Genomic DNA, 15,760 nt, shown 5'->3' on the forward strand with positions numbered 1-15,760 from the left:
GTGCTGCCTGTTTTTATCATTACTCATTTCAGAGAGGAGAAGGAAGAAAGTCTGAATTCTTTTCATCCAGATGACTTGGCTCTTCTCTCAAGCTTTGCTTTCTCCACCTTGCAGCTGTGGGGCTGCCTCTTCCTTTCTTTTTCCTTTCATATCCAGCCTTCCCTCTCCCTTCTCAGATGGTCCCTTCCTGGGCCTCTGAGTATTTTACTTGGAACTCGTCGAAGTTTGCTCAATCCTGTCTTACTGAATGCTCCAGGCTTTATACTGAGAATGGATATTTTGCTTGCATTTTTTTTTACATTATTTTCCTAATGCACCTTTTGTGGACTGATTGGCTGGCAACTTGCCCCTTAACCTGACTCTGAGCATGAGGGAGAGGCCTGGATTAACAGGAAAATGACAGCTAAAAGCCAGTGGAGTTAGACTTTGGGGCTGGTGTTTAGATCTATTGGCAGTATGAAGCCATTGAAGATTTTTTTATGTTAATAGAAAAGCCAGCATGAGGTTATCATTTAACCCATGGTCCTCCACATGTGATTATTCTGAGACCTTCAACATCATCAAAAAATAAATCAGTCACAGTACTATATGCCAAATATGGCTATGCTTTCTAAAATCCACATAGCCTGAGTTACATTCATCTCATTGAATGCAGCAGGCATTTATCAAGTGCTTGTCATGAGCAAGGCTGGCCTGAGTCCTGGTTCCCTTTAAACTGTTTTTATTAAAGGGCCCCCTTGAGGTCTCTGATCCTTCATTTCAAATGATGGTTTTAGTTAGATTTTTAATTTCTGGGACCAAAATACCTGAGAGGCACAACTTAGAAGAAGAAAGGTTTATTTGGGAGTTCATGTTTCAAGGTCAGTTCATAGACAGCTAGCTTCAAGACAGAGATGGCTGGGTGTCAGGGCCTCAGCACATGGCAGAGGTTGAAAAGGTGCTCTCATCTCATGGTGACTAGAAATGAGAGAGAGAGAGAGAGAGAGAGAGAGAGAGAGAGAGAGAGAGAGAGAGAGAGAGAAGAGAGAGAGAGGTATATCCCAAAGCCAAGTTCCCCCATGATCCACTTTCTTTAGCCACCCTCCACCTCTAAACCTGGCTGCACTGGCAACACATGAGGTCTGGGAGATATTTTAAATTCAAACCATAACACTTACCCTTTGACAAGAATTCCTCTGCTCTTGAGAAGGGCAAAGCAATAGCTGCACTACGATCTTTGTTTCACAAACCATATAGTGCCCTACAATCTGTGTCTCTCCAGATTAGGGCCAAGACAGATGCTAACAAAGATGGTTGGCATGAGTTCAGGGTCAGAAGAGCCATCAGCTCTCCCTCATTTTATATCACCAAGACTTCACTGGGATTGTGACCACCTGGTGCTTTCTACAATGTTTTTTTTTAAAGAATTCCCAGAGCAAGGGAGGACTGTGTCACATCAGCAGTGGCTGTTTTTCATCTGGTGTCAGAGTAAGTTGGTAACAACAAAAAAATAAGCCACTGTCCCATCTCCTCAGGTTGGATGAGGCTGTTGTTCTTCCAAACACAAGTGCATGATTGTCCTGACAGCTCCCCTCCACTTAAGAAAGCATTAGTCGTGGACCAGCTGCAAAAACCTGAGAGAGACCTGAGCTCGTGCCAGAGATCCAGGATGTGCATCCACCCCAACTCCTCCAATCTTGTGAGGATGAAGAGGAGAGGCCCAGAGAGAACATGGGGAAAGAGAAGATTTTATTAAAAAGTAAATAAAAAGAGCCTTGCTATTGGCTTCTGCCCACCAGTTCTGTCATGTGTGTTTGCTGGAGTTGCAAGTGGCAAGCCACATGGATGAAGATGCCTTTGCTTATCTGGATGAGGATCTCTTTGCTCCCTTAGAACAATGGAAAAGAAATTATCCAGGACACGTTTCAGAGCCATGCATATGTATATCTCTCTGGCTGTTAACATTCGTGTCCAACACCTTTGCCTTCTCCTCAGCCAGGGCATCTTAGGTGTGAATTTAGCCTTTAGGTTCTTTGGGGTCATTTTTGGAGCTGACAAGGAGCCCTTACCAAGAACCCACTGTTAACATGTGTGCTCAGCAGCTGCGATCAGAGACGAGCAGATTAAGCTGGCCCAGGGGCGTCAGCTGTAGAACTGTTCCCATAGAATGAGTGCTGAAGGGTGTCTCACTGGCTTTGCCCATGTGGCCTCACCTGGTGCCTGTGGCCAGGAAACCAGGAGGTAAAAGGAAGAGTGGATCTGCCTGCCAGGGAGCTCCCAAAGATGAGGCGAGAGGGAGAGGACGTGCTGGAATCCGGGGGAGATGTCAGTGGTTGGCCAAGGCAGGAGCTTTGCAAGCCTGCTGGGTTTCCACGGGTGTAGGATGGGAGGGAAGAGCAGGAAGAAGATGTGAGCTATCTGTTGTGATTTCATTTCACAGACTAGCAGTCCTGTGCCAGTTATGTTTCATTCTGTATGTGGGCAAGATCTGTGTGCTTAGTGGCCTCAGGAACAGAGGACAAGAAAGGGCAGGGGTCCAGGCCTTTCTGCCAGGCACATGGTGGCCTCTCCCACCTGCCCTTCTGTGCAGCGTCATTCGGGGTTGCTGTTGGATCCAACAGTGACTCCTTAACAACTTATTCCTGCTTAGCAGCAGGACAAAAATAAAATTCTTGGCAGATAGAATAAAAAGGTTATTTGTTTATTTATTTATTTATTTATTTATTTATTTATTTATTTATTATAGTACTATGAATTAAACCCAGAGGTGTCCTATCTCCAAACTACACCTCAGCCCCACTTTTAATGTTAAGGGTGTCTGTGAACTGTGATCCTCTGGTCTCAGCCTCCCGAATGCTAAGATTACAAGTTTGCACCACCACGCCTGGCTAGTTGCCCACTTCTTTCTTTTCCTTTCTTTTCTTTTCTTTTCTTTTCTTTTCTTTTCTTTTCTTTTCTTTTCTTTTCTTTTTTTCTTTCTTTCTTTCTTTCTTTCTTTCTTTCTCTCTATCTTTCTCTCTTTCTTTCTTTCTTTCTTTCTTTCTTTTATAGTTCAGGGGACTTTATTTATTGATTTTATACCTATTATTCCATGAATTCATAGAGAATAGGTTCCAGCAGCATAGGCTCCTTTCCATTGGTTCTCACAAAGTGTGCTTCTCTAGGCGGAGCAGGCTGGCACTTCAGCTGAACCCACATGCCTTTCTCTTTGGATTCCTTCTTCTTCTGATCATTTTCTTTCACCCTCTTCAGGAAGCTGTCTTGACTCTTAGAGTGATTAATATGCTCTATAAGCACATTAATTCTCTTAGCAAGAATCTTACCCTTGACTTGCGTGTTTACCATAATGCCAACAGCATGCTGGGTAACATTATATCTCTTCCAGTTTTGCCACGGTAACATTTGTGAGGCATTCCTTTTTGGACAGTACCCATTCCCTTAATGTCTACAATATCACCCTTCTTGTATATTTGCATATATGTGGCCAAAGGAACAACTCTATGTTTTCTAAAAGGCCTAGAGAACATATAACGGGTTCCTTTCCTCTTCCCTTTTGTGTTCATCATTTTGGTGAATTACTGGAAGGTGGTGGTGAAAGTTGCCCATTTCTTGATTGGGTTATTTGTTTTGCTAGTGTAGTGTCTTTTGAGCTCTTTGTATATTTTGGATATTAGTTCTCTATGAGAGTGGTGACTGGTAAAGATCTTCTCCCATTCTGTAGGCTTCCTCTTTAGGTTCTTGATGGTTTCCTTTGATGAGCAAAAACTTTTTACTTTGATGCCATCCCACTTGTTAATTCTTGCTTTAACTTCCTGCGCTTTGGAGGTCTTGTTGAGAAAGTTACTGCCTGTGCCTATATGTTGGAGTATGAACCTATGCCCTTCTCTACTAACTTCACAGTCTCTGGTCTAATTTCTAACTCTTTGATTCATCTCGAGTTGATTCCTGTGCATGGTGAGAGATAAGGATTTAGTTCCATCTTTCTACAAATTAATAGCCAGTTGTCCCAACACCATTTGTTGAAAAGGCTGTCTTTTCTCCTGCTTATGAGTTTGGACCCTTTGTCAAAGATCAATTAACTATAGGCATGTGGGTTTCTTTCTGTATCTTCTATTCTGTTCCACTGGTCTGTATACCTGTTATGCCAATATCATGCTGTTTTTACTACTATTGCTCTATAGTATAATTTGAAGTCAGGGATTGGGTTGCCTCCTGCATGGTTCTTATTGCTGAGGACTGCTTTGGCTATTCTGGGTCTTTTCTTTCTTTATATAAAATTCATGACTAATTTTTCTCTTCCTATTTTAATTCCTTTGATTTCCTTCTCTTGTCTTATTGCTGTGGCAAGAGTCTCAAGGATTATACTGAAAAGAAGTGGTGATAGTGGACATCCTTATCTTGTTCCTGATTTTAGAGGAAATTCTTGCAGTTTTCCCTATTCAGTATAATGTTGAATTTGGGTTTATTGTATATTGCCTTTATAATTTCGAAATATGTTCCTTCTATTCCAATTTTCTGCAGTGTTTTTTAAGATGAATGGGTGTTGGATTTTGTCAAATGCTTTTTCAAAAAGCATCTATTGATATGATCATGTGATTTTTGTTCTCAGTTCTATTTATGTGGTGAATAACATATGTATTGATTTGCGTGTGTTGAACCAGTCTTGCTTTTCTGGAATGAACCATTTTGGTTGTGGTGTACAAATCTCTTGATATGGTTTTGAATGTGTATAGCTAGTATTTTGTTTAGAATTTTTAAATATATGTTCATCAGGGATATTGGTCTATAATTTTCTTTTCTTGAGGTATCTTTATTTGGCTTTGGTATTAATGTGATACTGGCCTTGTACAAGGAATTTGGATGAATTCCATCTCTTTCAATTTCCCAGAACAAGTTGTGAAGTACTGGGATTGGTTCTTCACTGAAGGTTTTATAGAATTCAGCTGGAAACACATCAGGGCCTGGGCTTTTCTTTGATGGCAGAATATTTTTTGCTGTTTCTATTTCTTTGCTTGCTATTGGTTGGTTTAGGCTTGCTAAGTACTCTTGGTTCAATCAAGATAGGTTATATGTGCTTAGAAATCTATCAATTTATTCCAGTTTTCCCATCTATTGGAGTATAAATTTTCAAAATAGTTTCTGATAATCCTTTGAATTTCCCCACTCTCTGTGGTGATATCTCCTTTTTCATTTCTGATTTTAATGATTTGAGTTGATTCTCTTTTTTTTTTGGTTAGGTTGTCCAGAGGTTAGTCAATCTTATTAATCTTTTCAAAGAACCAGCTTTTTCTTTGAATTTTTAAATTCTCTATTTCATTATTTCTGCTCTAATTTCAGTAATTTCCTGCCTTCTTTTAGCTTTTAGATTAGACTGTTGCAGTTTTTCTAGGTCCTTGAGATGTGTCATTAGGTTATTTACTTAGTGACTCTCTGTTCTTATGTGGGCTATAAAATGCTATAAAATTTTTTCTTAACACCACCTTCAAAGTGTCCCATATATTTTGGTAAGTTGTATGTCTATTTTCATTTAATTCCAGAGATTTCTTTATTTCTCTCCTTATTTCTGATCTTACCCACTCCTCATTTAATAGTGTATCATTCAATCTCCATGTATTTAAATAGTTTCTTTTGGTCTTCCTGTTGTTGATTTCTACTTTTATCCCATTATGGTCTGAAAAGATGCAGGGAATTATATTACATCTTTTGAATTTGCTGATGCTTGCTTTGTGGCCCAGGATATGATCTATTTTGGAGAAGGTTCCATGGGCTGCTGAGAAGAATGTATATTCTGATGTTTCTGATTGAAATATTCTGTATATGTCTATTAGGTTCATTTGGCTTATAGTTTTCTTTAGTTTTGAAGAGTCTTTACTCATCTTTTGCCTTGAAGATCGATCTAGTGGTGTGAGAGGTGTCTTGAAGTTCCTAATATTATTGTATTTGGGTCTATTTGAGATCTGATGTCCTAAAGGGTTTGTTTTACAAATGTGGGTACACCCACATTTGGGACATAATTTTTTAGTATCATTATATCTTCTTGGTGGATTGTTCTTTTTAATGAAAGGAAATTTCCTGCTTTGTCTCTTCTTCTGATGTGTTTTAGCTTAAAGTCTGTTTTGTTGGATATCAGCATTGCTACCCCTGCCCATATTTGGTCTTCATTAGTATGATATATCTTTTTCCATCATTTCACTTTCAGTCTATGACTGTCTTTGGCTGTAAGGTGAGCTTCCTGCAAGTAGCATATATTTGGATTATGATTTTTTTTTTGGTGGTACTGGGGTTCCTGGAAGCCCTTCTACCTCCGGGCTACACTCCCGGACCTATTTTATATTTTTGAAACAGGGTCTCTTACGCCAGCGCGGCTGGCTTCGAACCTGCGCGATCCTCCTGTCTCCGCCTCCCAAGCGCGGGGATTACAAGCGTGCGCCACCACGCCCGGCTGGATTATGTTTTTTAATCAACATTGCCAATATATGTATTTTAATTGGTGAGTTAAGTCCTTTGACATTCAGAGTTATTATTGAAATATGACTTTTACTTCCTGTCATTTCGAGTTCTATCTTCTGTTTGGTATAATGTTATTTCTTCTTTATTTAGATGCCCTGCTTATCAACTTCATCTCTTCTCTGGTTCTGAAGTCTGCTTCTTTTTCTTTTTTATGGTTTACTTCTTTAAGTATTATTCTCTAGTGTTGGTTTTGTATTCATGAATTTTTTGAGCGTCTGCTTATCTTGAAACACTTTTGTTTCTCCATCAATTTTGAATAATAACCTAGCTGGATATAGAAATTTTGGTTGTAAATTGTTTTCTTCCAGGTTCAGGATTACATCATACCAGTATTTCCTGGCATTCATGACTTGGGTTGTAAAGTCTGGGATGATTTTTATTGTTTTTCCCCTATATGTCATCCATTCTTTGTTCTCACTGCTTTTAAGATTCTTTCCTCGGCCTCTATGTTGGTCATTTTGATTATTAAGATGGAATGGGGAGGTCCTTCTTTGATCTTGTCTTAATGGTGTTCTGTATGTATCCCGAATGTGTATGTCCAAGTCTCTTTCCATGTTTGGAAACTTTTCTGAAATTATTTTTCTGAAAAGATTATGAATACCCTTGGTCTGTACCTCTATCCTTTCTTCAATGCCTTTTATCTGTAAATTAATCCTAACTTTCATATTGTCCCATAGTTGTTGTATGTTTAGGTTTTGTTGCTGTAATGACTTCTGTATGCTGCTGACTGTGTTTTCAGTTTTGAATGAACTGTCTTCTAACAGTGATATTCTATTTTCTGTTTCATCTAACCTTACAGAATTTCTTTCTATTACTTTATATTGTCATCATTTCTTTATTGACCCTTTCATTTTGTTCCAGGCCTCTTTCTAATTATTTCTTAATGTCTCCATTTCCTCTTTAATTTTCTGTACACTTGCTGTGATGCCTTTTATCATACTGAAGATCAGGATTCAGAATTCTCCTTCTTGTATTTCTTATAGGTCAGTATTCATGATTTCTCTTATTTTCTCACTGTTCCTAGTTCTCATATTTTCAGGATTCTCAGGCTTGTTTTTTTTATGTCTTGGTATCATCATCTCTTTTGTGTGTGATTCTGTGGGTATTCTGTCTGATTCAATCTTTGTAGTAGAAATTTAGAGATGTCAGCAGATAAGCAGTGCTTTTTTCAATGGTGAAGGTTGGATGAGGGGAAAGGAGCTGGGTGATGGGTACAGGAGTTAGGTAAAGTAGAGAATATGATTAGGTTGACTAAGAATTTAAGTATAATAAGGTAGTGTCTGGTTGAGAATGAGAGGTTAGATAATAGGACTCTTGTAGTTAGTTGAATATTTAAGTATGGAGATATGAGATAGCTTGAATATAAAACAAGGAGATACAGTAGAAGGAAAAATAAAAGTTTTGAGAGAAGAGAGTAGACAGCCTAAAGTGAGGAAGTTTGTAAAAGGAATGAGGGAAAGAGCAAATAAACATGAATAAAGTGACAATACAAGTTACAAAAACTAACAATTATTAATCAAAGAAAAAAACAACAGAAAAAAGGAATAAAAAAGAGAAAAAAAAAGGAAAGGACAAAAATATAACAAAAAATGATCTTCTGACAGTGTGAGAGACCAACAAAACAAGCAAAAACAAAACAAAACAAAGAACAGCAGTCCTGCTAACTTACGTATATTGAGCCAAGACCCATATAATGTCTGTATGTCTGTTCACTGTGGTAGATTCTGGAGTATATTTCAATGTCTCTCATTTGTTCTGTAACCTCTTGTCAGGTTTTAAACCCACTCTATGAGTGTTTGCGCCCCTCTCTTGCCTCTGACAGCTTTGTGTTTAGGTGTCAGGGTACTGCACTAGCAGAAGGCACCCAGTGTAGTCTTGGAGCAACCCCTGTGACCCTGTGCAGGTACTGTGCCTTGAGCACCTTTACTGTGTCTTTGGAGGGTCTAACTGGACTACCTCCAGGATGGGCTGGCTGGTCTTAGCCTGCTGGGATCCTATGGCTGCTCTAGGTGGTCTTCCACCTCCGCTGAGTACCGAGTAATACAAGCAGTTGCCTGGCTGTCATGCTGCCAGGTTTCTGGAGGGCACGGTGCACCACTGTGGATGCTACCTCTTGTGAGTGCACCGGCTTTTGGATCTTTTTCTGCATCCCTGAAGCATGGTGCTGGTCACTTAAGATGCTGGAGTTCTCTCACCTCTTTCTGCAATTCAAATTCTTGGATTATTCTGGGAGATCTTCTTGTGGCTGCAGCACTGAAGTCAGTGGCTCCAGAACTGGCACTTTCCGTTCAGACCAGTGGTCACACTAGTTCAGTCGTGCACTCGAGCTTTTGACAGTGGATCTTGTGGTTCATAGTACTAGATTCCTTCCACTGTGGTTCCTATTTCTATTTTGGTTTGTGAGCTTTGTTTATTTTGTTTGTCAAGATGCTGCCTTCTCGGTAGTTTAACTTTATTTGTTTCAGCCACTGAGATGTGCTGTGTCCCACTGTCACCATTTTTAATCCCCTCCTTAGTTTTTTATTTTGAAACAGGGTCTCACTGAGTTTTGGAGGTACTTACTAAATTGCTGAGGCTGTCTTTGAACCTGTGATCCTCCTGTCTCAGTCTCCTGAATATTAGAATTACAGGTGTGCACCACTATGCCTAGCTAGTAAAAAGTCTTTAAACAGTGAATAAACGAGGTTACCCCTCTCTTCCAGGCCTGGATTTTGGGCTCCATGCTCTGAGGAGGACAGGGATTCAGTTGGGAGGGGACCAGCCTCTTGGCCCTACCAGGGGATGCCTGAGTGACAATCTAAAGCTAAACAAACAGATCACAGAGGTTCCCAGGCCTCTATAGCTGGAGAATCAGGACAAATATCCATCAGGAAAACAGCACAAAGAGACCAGGGAAACTAGAGTCAGTGGAGTTAAATAACTTGTTTAAGATTGTTTATTTGTTCAAGAAACATCTGCTGAGTGCCAGACCCTGGGAGGAATGTTAAGGCATGATATGAATAAAGTGTTTTTGAAGTCACCCATTCCAGCAGCTCTGGCTGTGGCCATTGGCAGGTGCAGAAACTTTTCAAATCCAAATGCCTCAAACCAAGCTGGGAGGCGCTCAAGCCCCAGCTAAGGGGTGGGGTAGGAGTGAGGTCTCAGTCTTATGTAGAGGCCAGCCTCTGCTGTGCTGCCTCCCATATGTCCATGGAGTGTAGACTCCCCTCTAAAGGTATCTGTGCTTATCAACTTTTTAATGACTTTGGCCTAGGAGTTTAGGCACATTCCACTTCCCTTTGTCAACACTCTGCCTGGAGCCTCTTTGCTCAAGGCTTTGTATCCACTGGGTATGTGTATGTATATATACCTTTGGGCTATACTCCCAGACCTATTTTATATTTTTATTTGGAAACAGGGTCTCCTAAGCCAGCGCGGCTGGCTTCGAACCTGCGCGATTCTCTTGTCTCTGGCTCCCAAGTGTGGAGATTACAAGCATGCACCACCACACCCGGCCTCACTGGGTATATTTTAAATATTCCATGTTACTGTAAATAGCAATTATACCAAATATTTTGTTATTATAATACATGAGGTACCATTATTAATCATATATATTTTAATATATATATTTATGTATATATAATGTATTATAAACATAATATATATGTTTAATACATTATTTATATTATATATTTAACATATATAATATATATATATTTTTTTTCTCTTTTTTTGTGGTACTGAGGATGGAACCCAAGGGCATTCTACCCCGAGATACACCCCAGCCCTATTTTTTATTCTTTATTTTGAAACAGAGTCTCACTGAGTTGCAAAGGGCCTCTCTAAGTAGCGGAGGCTGTCTGCAAACCACAATCCTCTTGTCTTATCCTCCCAAATTCTGGGATTACAAGTGTGCACCACCATGCCTGGCTTTCTATTATAGTTTTCCTTATCAGCTTTAGCCTTTGAATAAGTATATTTGCAACATATTATACTTAAGATATATTGCCATCTGTGGCTTGTTTCCAATGCCAGTAGCACATACTATTGTTTTAATTATAGCAGCATCCTACTTCTAGGTATCTATTTCCATTTGACCAACTTTGCTGTGGGACAAATAGCCACAAAATACCAGTGGCACAGTACAGCTGCAAACACTTGTTTCTAGGTCATGTTTCTGTAGGTCAAATGGGCTTAGATGAGGTCTGTTCCATATGTCTTTCCTTGAACCAGCAGGATACAGGGCCATATTCTTCTCAATATAATGTCAAAACTTCAACAGGGACAAGTGGAGGCACGCGATGTGTTTTCTGGCCCATGCTCAGAACTTGTACACTGTCACTTCTGCCCACGTTCCAATGGCCAAAGCAAGTCTCTCAGCCAAGCACAACATCACAGTGGCAGAGAGATATGTTCTGCTTCTAGTGGAAACAACTATAAAATCATATGCAAAGGGGGGACTGGAATGGGAAAATAATGTGGTTCGGTAGGTTATTCTGCTGCATAGGAAGGGTCATCTGGGGGTCTGACAGTCTCTTCAGAAGATTTTAGTTAATCCTTTTGCCTTCAGCAACATCATCAGCCCCGACTTCCAGAAATACCTGGTCCTACTGATTCCTGAGCCATTTGGGGGTTATGTAACACAGATCTGGTTGCTTCTTGCTTTCCCACTACCGCCTTAGGACTCACATTTTCAGGTTTGTTGAGTCAGTTACCACTTGTCCATCTGCTTTTCAGCTTCCAAAATTCCCTCGCTGCTGTCTCTTTTTGCATTTTCTTTGTTCTTATGGGGTTTTGCTGTAACAAAATTCTTTTGCTGTCTTTTTCGGAACTTGGGGGCAGAGCAAGACTAAATGCATGTTCTCAAGCCATCATGGTTCCCACCTGGCTCCTTCTTGACCCTGTAATGATCAGCCACCTTGCTCTCACCAGCTGCTCTGGCTTTAATTACGAGCTGCTCAGAGCCCCTGGTTGCCCGGAGACAACCAAGTGGAGGCGCTTTGATGAAGTGCCTGACAGTGTGATGACTCACCTTTCAGTCTGGATTGTAGGAACACAGTGTCAGCTGCAGAGAACCTATTCTGACTCAATGTTATGTCCATAATCACAAATAAGTGTTAAGGAGCCATCTCCCTCCTCAGAGTGCTGAATGCATAGTATCACTATTTTTCTTCTGAACCTGGGGCATAAGAATCATGTAAGTTAACCCTCCTCCCCACCATCTAGTTAAAATTATCAATTTGGTTTATTATGATTGCCTTCATTCGTTTTTTCTATCAGTCATTGGAAATAATGAAGGCAAGGAGGGATACTTTATATGCCATACTTTGGTTAGCTACGTAGTGTTTTCAGATGGGGATTAGGCAGATAGGAAGACTGAGGACAAGAATGCTGTAGTAGCAATAACATTAATGTCCTGACTTTGTTTGACCCACAGTCTCTCTGACAGCTCTGGGTATACACCACTAGTGTGGTACACCTACCACTGGTGAAAATCGTCTTAAAACTGAACAGAAGGGAGGCTGAGACAGGAGGATCACGGGTTCACAGCCAGCCTCAGCAACTTAGGACTTCTGCAACTTTGTGAGACCCATTTCAAAAAACAAAAAATAAATTAGGGCTGGGGATGTATCTCAGAGGTAGAATGTCCCTGGGTTCAATACCTAGTACTGTGAAAACAAAACAAGAAATAAAAAACTCAGTTGGAAACACTTTGGAGTGCCCTTGGGACACAGACCCACAAATACATTTCCAGGCAGAGAAAGAAGGAACACAGACCTGAGATGATTAGCGACTGTTCACTCAGAACACCAGGGTTCAAATTCCAAATCTTCTTACATCCACTGTGACCTAGGGTAATTTTCTTCATCTCTTGAATGAGAAAAAAAAGTCTCCTGGTTTATTGGGTTGTTGGGAAAATTAAAGGAGACGAGGAAAGTTTTTTGCTAAATAATTGTTTTATTCAAATACAAGTATAATTTGGAGACACTTGTGAAGATAAGTAGCTTATACAAGGCAGGTCAGTAGTAAGTGGTCCATTTTTATGTGTGCTCTATTACTTGGAATGCATTATTTTTGGCAAACTAAATGAATTCTGCAAGCTGTTTACTGTAAGATGCCCTCAACAATAAACACTCAGTAGACACATGGTTCATGCCAGGCCTGTTCTCAGCACTTTGTACATATTAAGTCATCTAATCCTCAGATCATCTCTATGAAGTGGGTTCTATAACTGTCACTGTTATCATTTTAAAACGAGGGAAGCTAAAGCCCAGAAAGTTAAGTAAGTTCATGACACTCACTATACTGACTTGGGGTGCCAGGATCCCCCACAAGCAGCCTGGCTCCAGGGTCTGCAGGGTGGTCACGGCCCCACGCTCAGGTTGCGAAAGGGCCTCCATGTATACCACGGTCCTCTCAGCTTCTCCTTTCTGAGCCTGTCTTCCTTGCGAGGTCCACTTCATGCTGAGGTCTCCAGGGTCCGCTCTCGAGTTTTATTCTCATTTCACTTAATGCCCTTTCCTATAAGATGCCATATCCATGGGTTTAATTACCGTCCAGATGCCAATAAACTCCATGTCTATGTCCAACCAGGTCTCCCTCTTGGCACCCAGAGGGTTTTATTCAACTCCCTGTTATCTTTACTTGGATACCTTAAAACTACCTCTAACTCCTTGTTTCTAAAGTTTTGCTCACGTGGTTCACTTTTCTTCTAACTCTGCTCTTTCAGGGTGGGCAGGGCGGAGGCCTGAGAACACCCTGAGTCTCCTTATTTACTTCCTTCATCTATTAAGCCCCCACCCATAAGCCCTGCGAACCTGGCCGTTTAAAGAGCTTGACATGGTGTGTGTCTCGGGACGGTATCTTCATCCAGGCCAGCATTATCTCTTGCCTCCGTTTTTATAAGCCCTTCCTGAAACAGTCTCCTTGCCTCCATTCTTACTATCCTCTGGTCATTATCTCACATTTCAATCAATATGACCTTTTTATTGCAGAAGAGTAATTATGTACCTTCAAGATTAGAACTTTTCCAGAACTCCTGGTGACCCTAGGGTCAAAGCTGCTTCTTTAATTTGGCTTCCAAGGCTGGTCATGACTTTCTTTAACTTTAGCTTCAGCTTCTATCCTGCTTTTTCTTACCTCCTGACAGCAGCAAACTTCTTTCAGCATCTCTGTGCACCTCTCTTTCACCTCAGGGCCTTTGCACATGAAGCAGTTACTTTTACCTACAACAGTCTGAATCCCTCATCCAGTTTCTACCAATTCAGGTATTAAAGGGAAAACATTTGAGGGACACCTTCCTTGGCTTTTGTAGCCTTTATTAAGTGCCTTTTATTTGCCTTGTATAACACTCACTATAATTATTTGCAATTGTTTGTACTATTGTCTGTTTCTCAGGCTACACTATAAATCCCTTGCGGGCAGGTTCCATGTGGGCCCAGCTCATTACTCTCTCCCTTAAAACTAGCACAATGTCTGGCATATAACAGGAATTCAGTAATTACTCATTGAGTATTAAATGAATGCTATATAAAAACATCAAAGGTTGTAAATGTACAAAATAAGACCCCCCAATTCAATGCCCTTTTGTCCCTAAAAGATCACCAAGTGAGAAGGCAAACTAAAATAAATCTTGGCTTCTCTCAAGACAATGGAGGAACAAAAGAAAGTAAAAGGCAGACTTTCCTCTTCTTTTTCAGAAGGTCCAGATGCCCTGTTAACTTCTGGTCACCAGTGTCTGGAGGAAGCAGATGAGGTGACAGCTGTCACTGGGGGGCGAGGTGCTGGGGGGCATTTCTCAGTGCTTTGTGCCCACAGGAAAAGGGGAACGTTGAGGACATTCTTGAAATTGAACAAAGGATGGCAACTGGGCCCCATTTAGCCTTGGTTCACAGTTCTTCAAATGCTGGAATCTAGGCCAGGCAGAAGACAGGATCTTTGGAGACTTGGGGAAAAGGAATTAAAAGCAGAGATTGAGGACAGTGTCTGGACTAACCTTGGCCAGCATAAAACTGTCCTCCACATGTCCATTTACCAAAACCAAGTATCATCTGTCTTTGGTAGCAGAAGACACCTTGTGGGTGGTGACCTGGCTTCACAGTACCCACCCAGGATTGGTCACCTGAATGAGCTCACCTGGGTCCTTCACATGCAAGGATGAGAGACTGATGCAGAGACGACGATTTGGCCAATAGTAACTCGTTATTAAGTAGAGATGAAGTTCTTACTGCACCCCCTGATTCTCTTAGCTCTGTCAAATTTTCCTTTGAGTCATGGCATGGTTTATAATTTTGAGCTTATCTGCATGATCACTTCACTGTCTGCTCCGCTCCCTATTTTAGCCCCTGCCTCCATCTCCCTACCTCTATCCTCTCACCTTGACCCTGGAATCCAGGTGCTGTCTCTATTTTGGCTTTCACTCTATTCCCAGAGTGTAGCAGATACCTGGCACATAGTAGGGCCTCAGTAATTTTTTGTTTCAAGAGTAGCTGGTTGAATGGGCATCACAGTGAAGAAAGGCTGTCAGGAGACTCCCTGATTGGTGCACTTATTACTGAGGCTCTCCAGGCCCTTGCTCGGGTGACCTCAGGTGAGAAGATTTATTATAACAGAAAACAAGGGAGAATAGGAAGCCTCCTCCCAGACCTCACGCAGAACACAAAGGTGGCTGATGGTCTCACAGCCAGGCCATAGATGTCTGTGTCAGGTGCTTTCTATTTCATGTTCTGTCACACATCAGCCCTGCCTAAAGGGAAAGGGATTTAATGATAATTTAAAGAAGGAATTCTTTTTAGAGGTGTGGGAAGAAGCAGGGGAGCCAGGCGGGTTTCTGGAGGCACTGGGGAGGACGAGCAATGGTGAGAGGCCATCAGTACTCTTGGGTCTGATGGCTAAAGCTAGAGCCTCGGAGGACAGAAGATGTGGAAAGGACCATTGACAGGAGCCATACACAAACTGTCACTCTCGGAGTGAGACAGTGTTGGAACACAGAAGAATCATTGTGAACTCTCTCCCCTCCAGCCCACTGATCTCCTGCACTGTCTCTGGTGCTATCCAATAAAAAAGAATCCCAGATGATGCCGTCTGTAGGTGTCAGCCTCCTGGGGCTCAGAAGGGCAGGGGAAATCCAGCACGTGCCATTATTGTTGGTGGTTCCACGTGCTTGCAACCACTTCTTTCTGCTCACTGCAAGCTGCTCAGCCCTAGCACCTGCTACTCCTTGGCTTTAGTTTATTGCATCTGTCTTTCTACTTCTCTGTCCCTCTGCTCTCTGTCGCACATCACACAT

The 15,760-nt window shown here is 41.3% G+C and overlaps 1 pseudogene across 1 annotated transcript; it reads right to left on the reverse strand.

Annotated features, from left to right (window-relative positions):
• Positions 1 to 3,063: 3,063 nt before the first annotated feature.
• Positions 3,064 to 3,545, reverse strand: LOC308262282 (large ribosomal subunit protein eL21-like; annotated as a pseudogene). The gene has a single exon. The product of its transcript is annotated as a large ribosomal subunit protein eL21-like (transcript).
• Positions 3,546 to 15,760: the final 12,215 nt, after the last annotated feature.

Source organism: Muscardinus avellanarius (genome assembly GCF_963383645.1).
Source record: "Muscardinus avellanarius genome assembly, chromosome: 4".
Lineage (NCBI taxonomy): Eukaryota > Metazoa > Chordata > Mammalia > Rodentia > Gliridae > Muscardinus > Muscardinus avellanarius.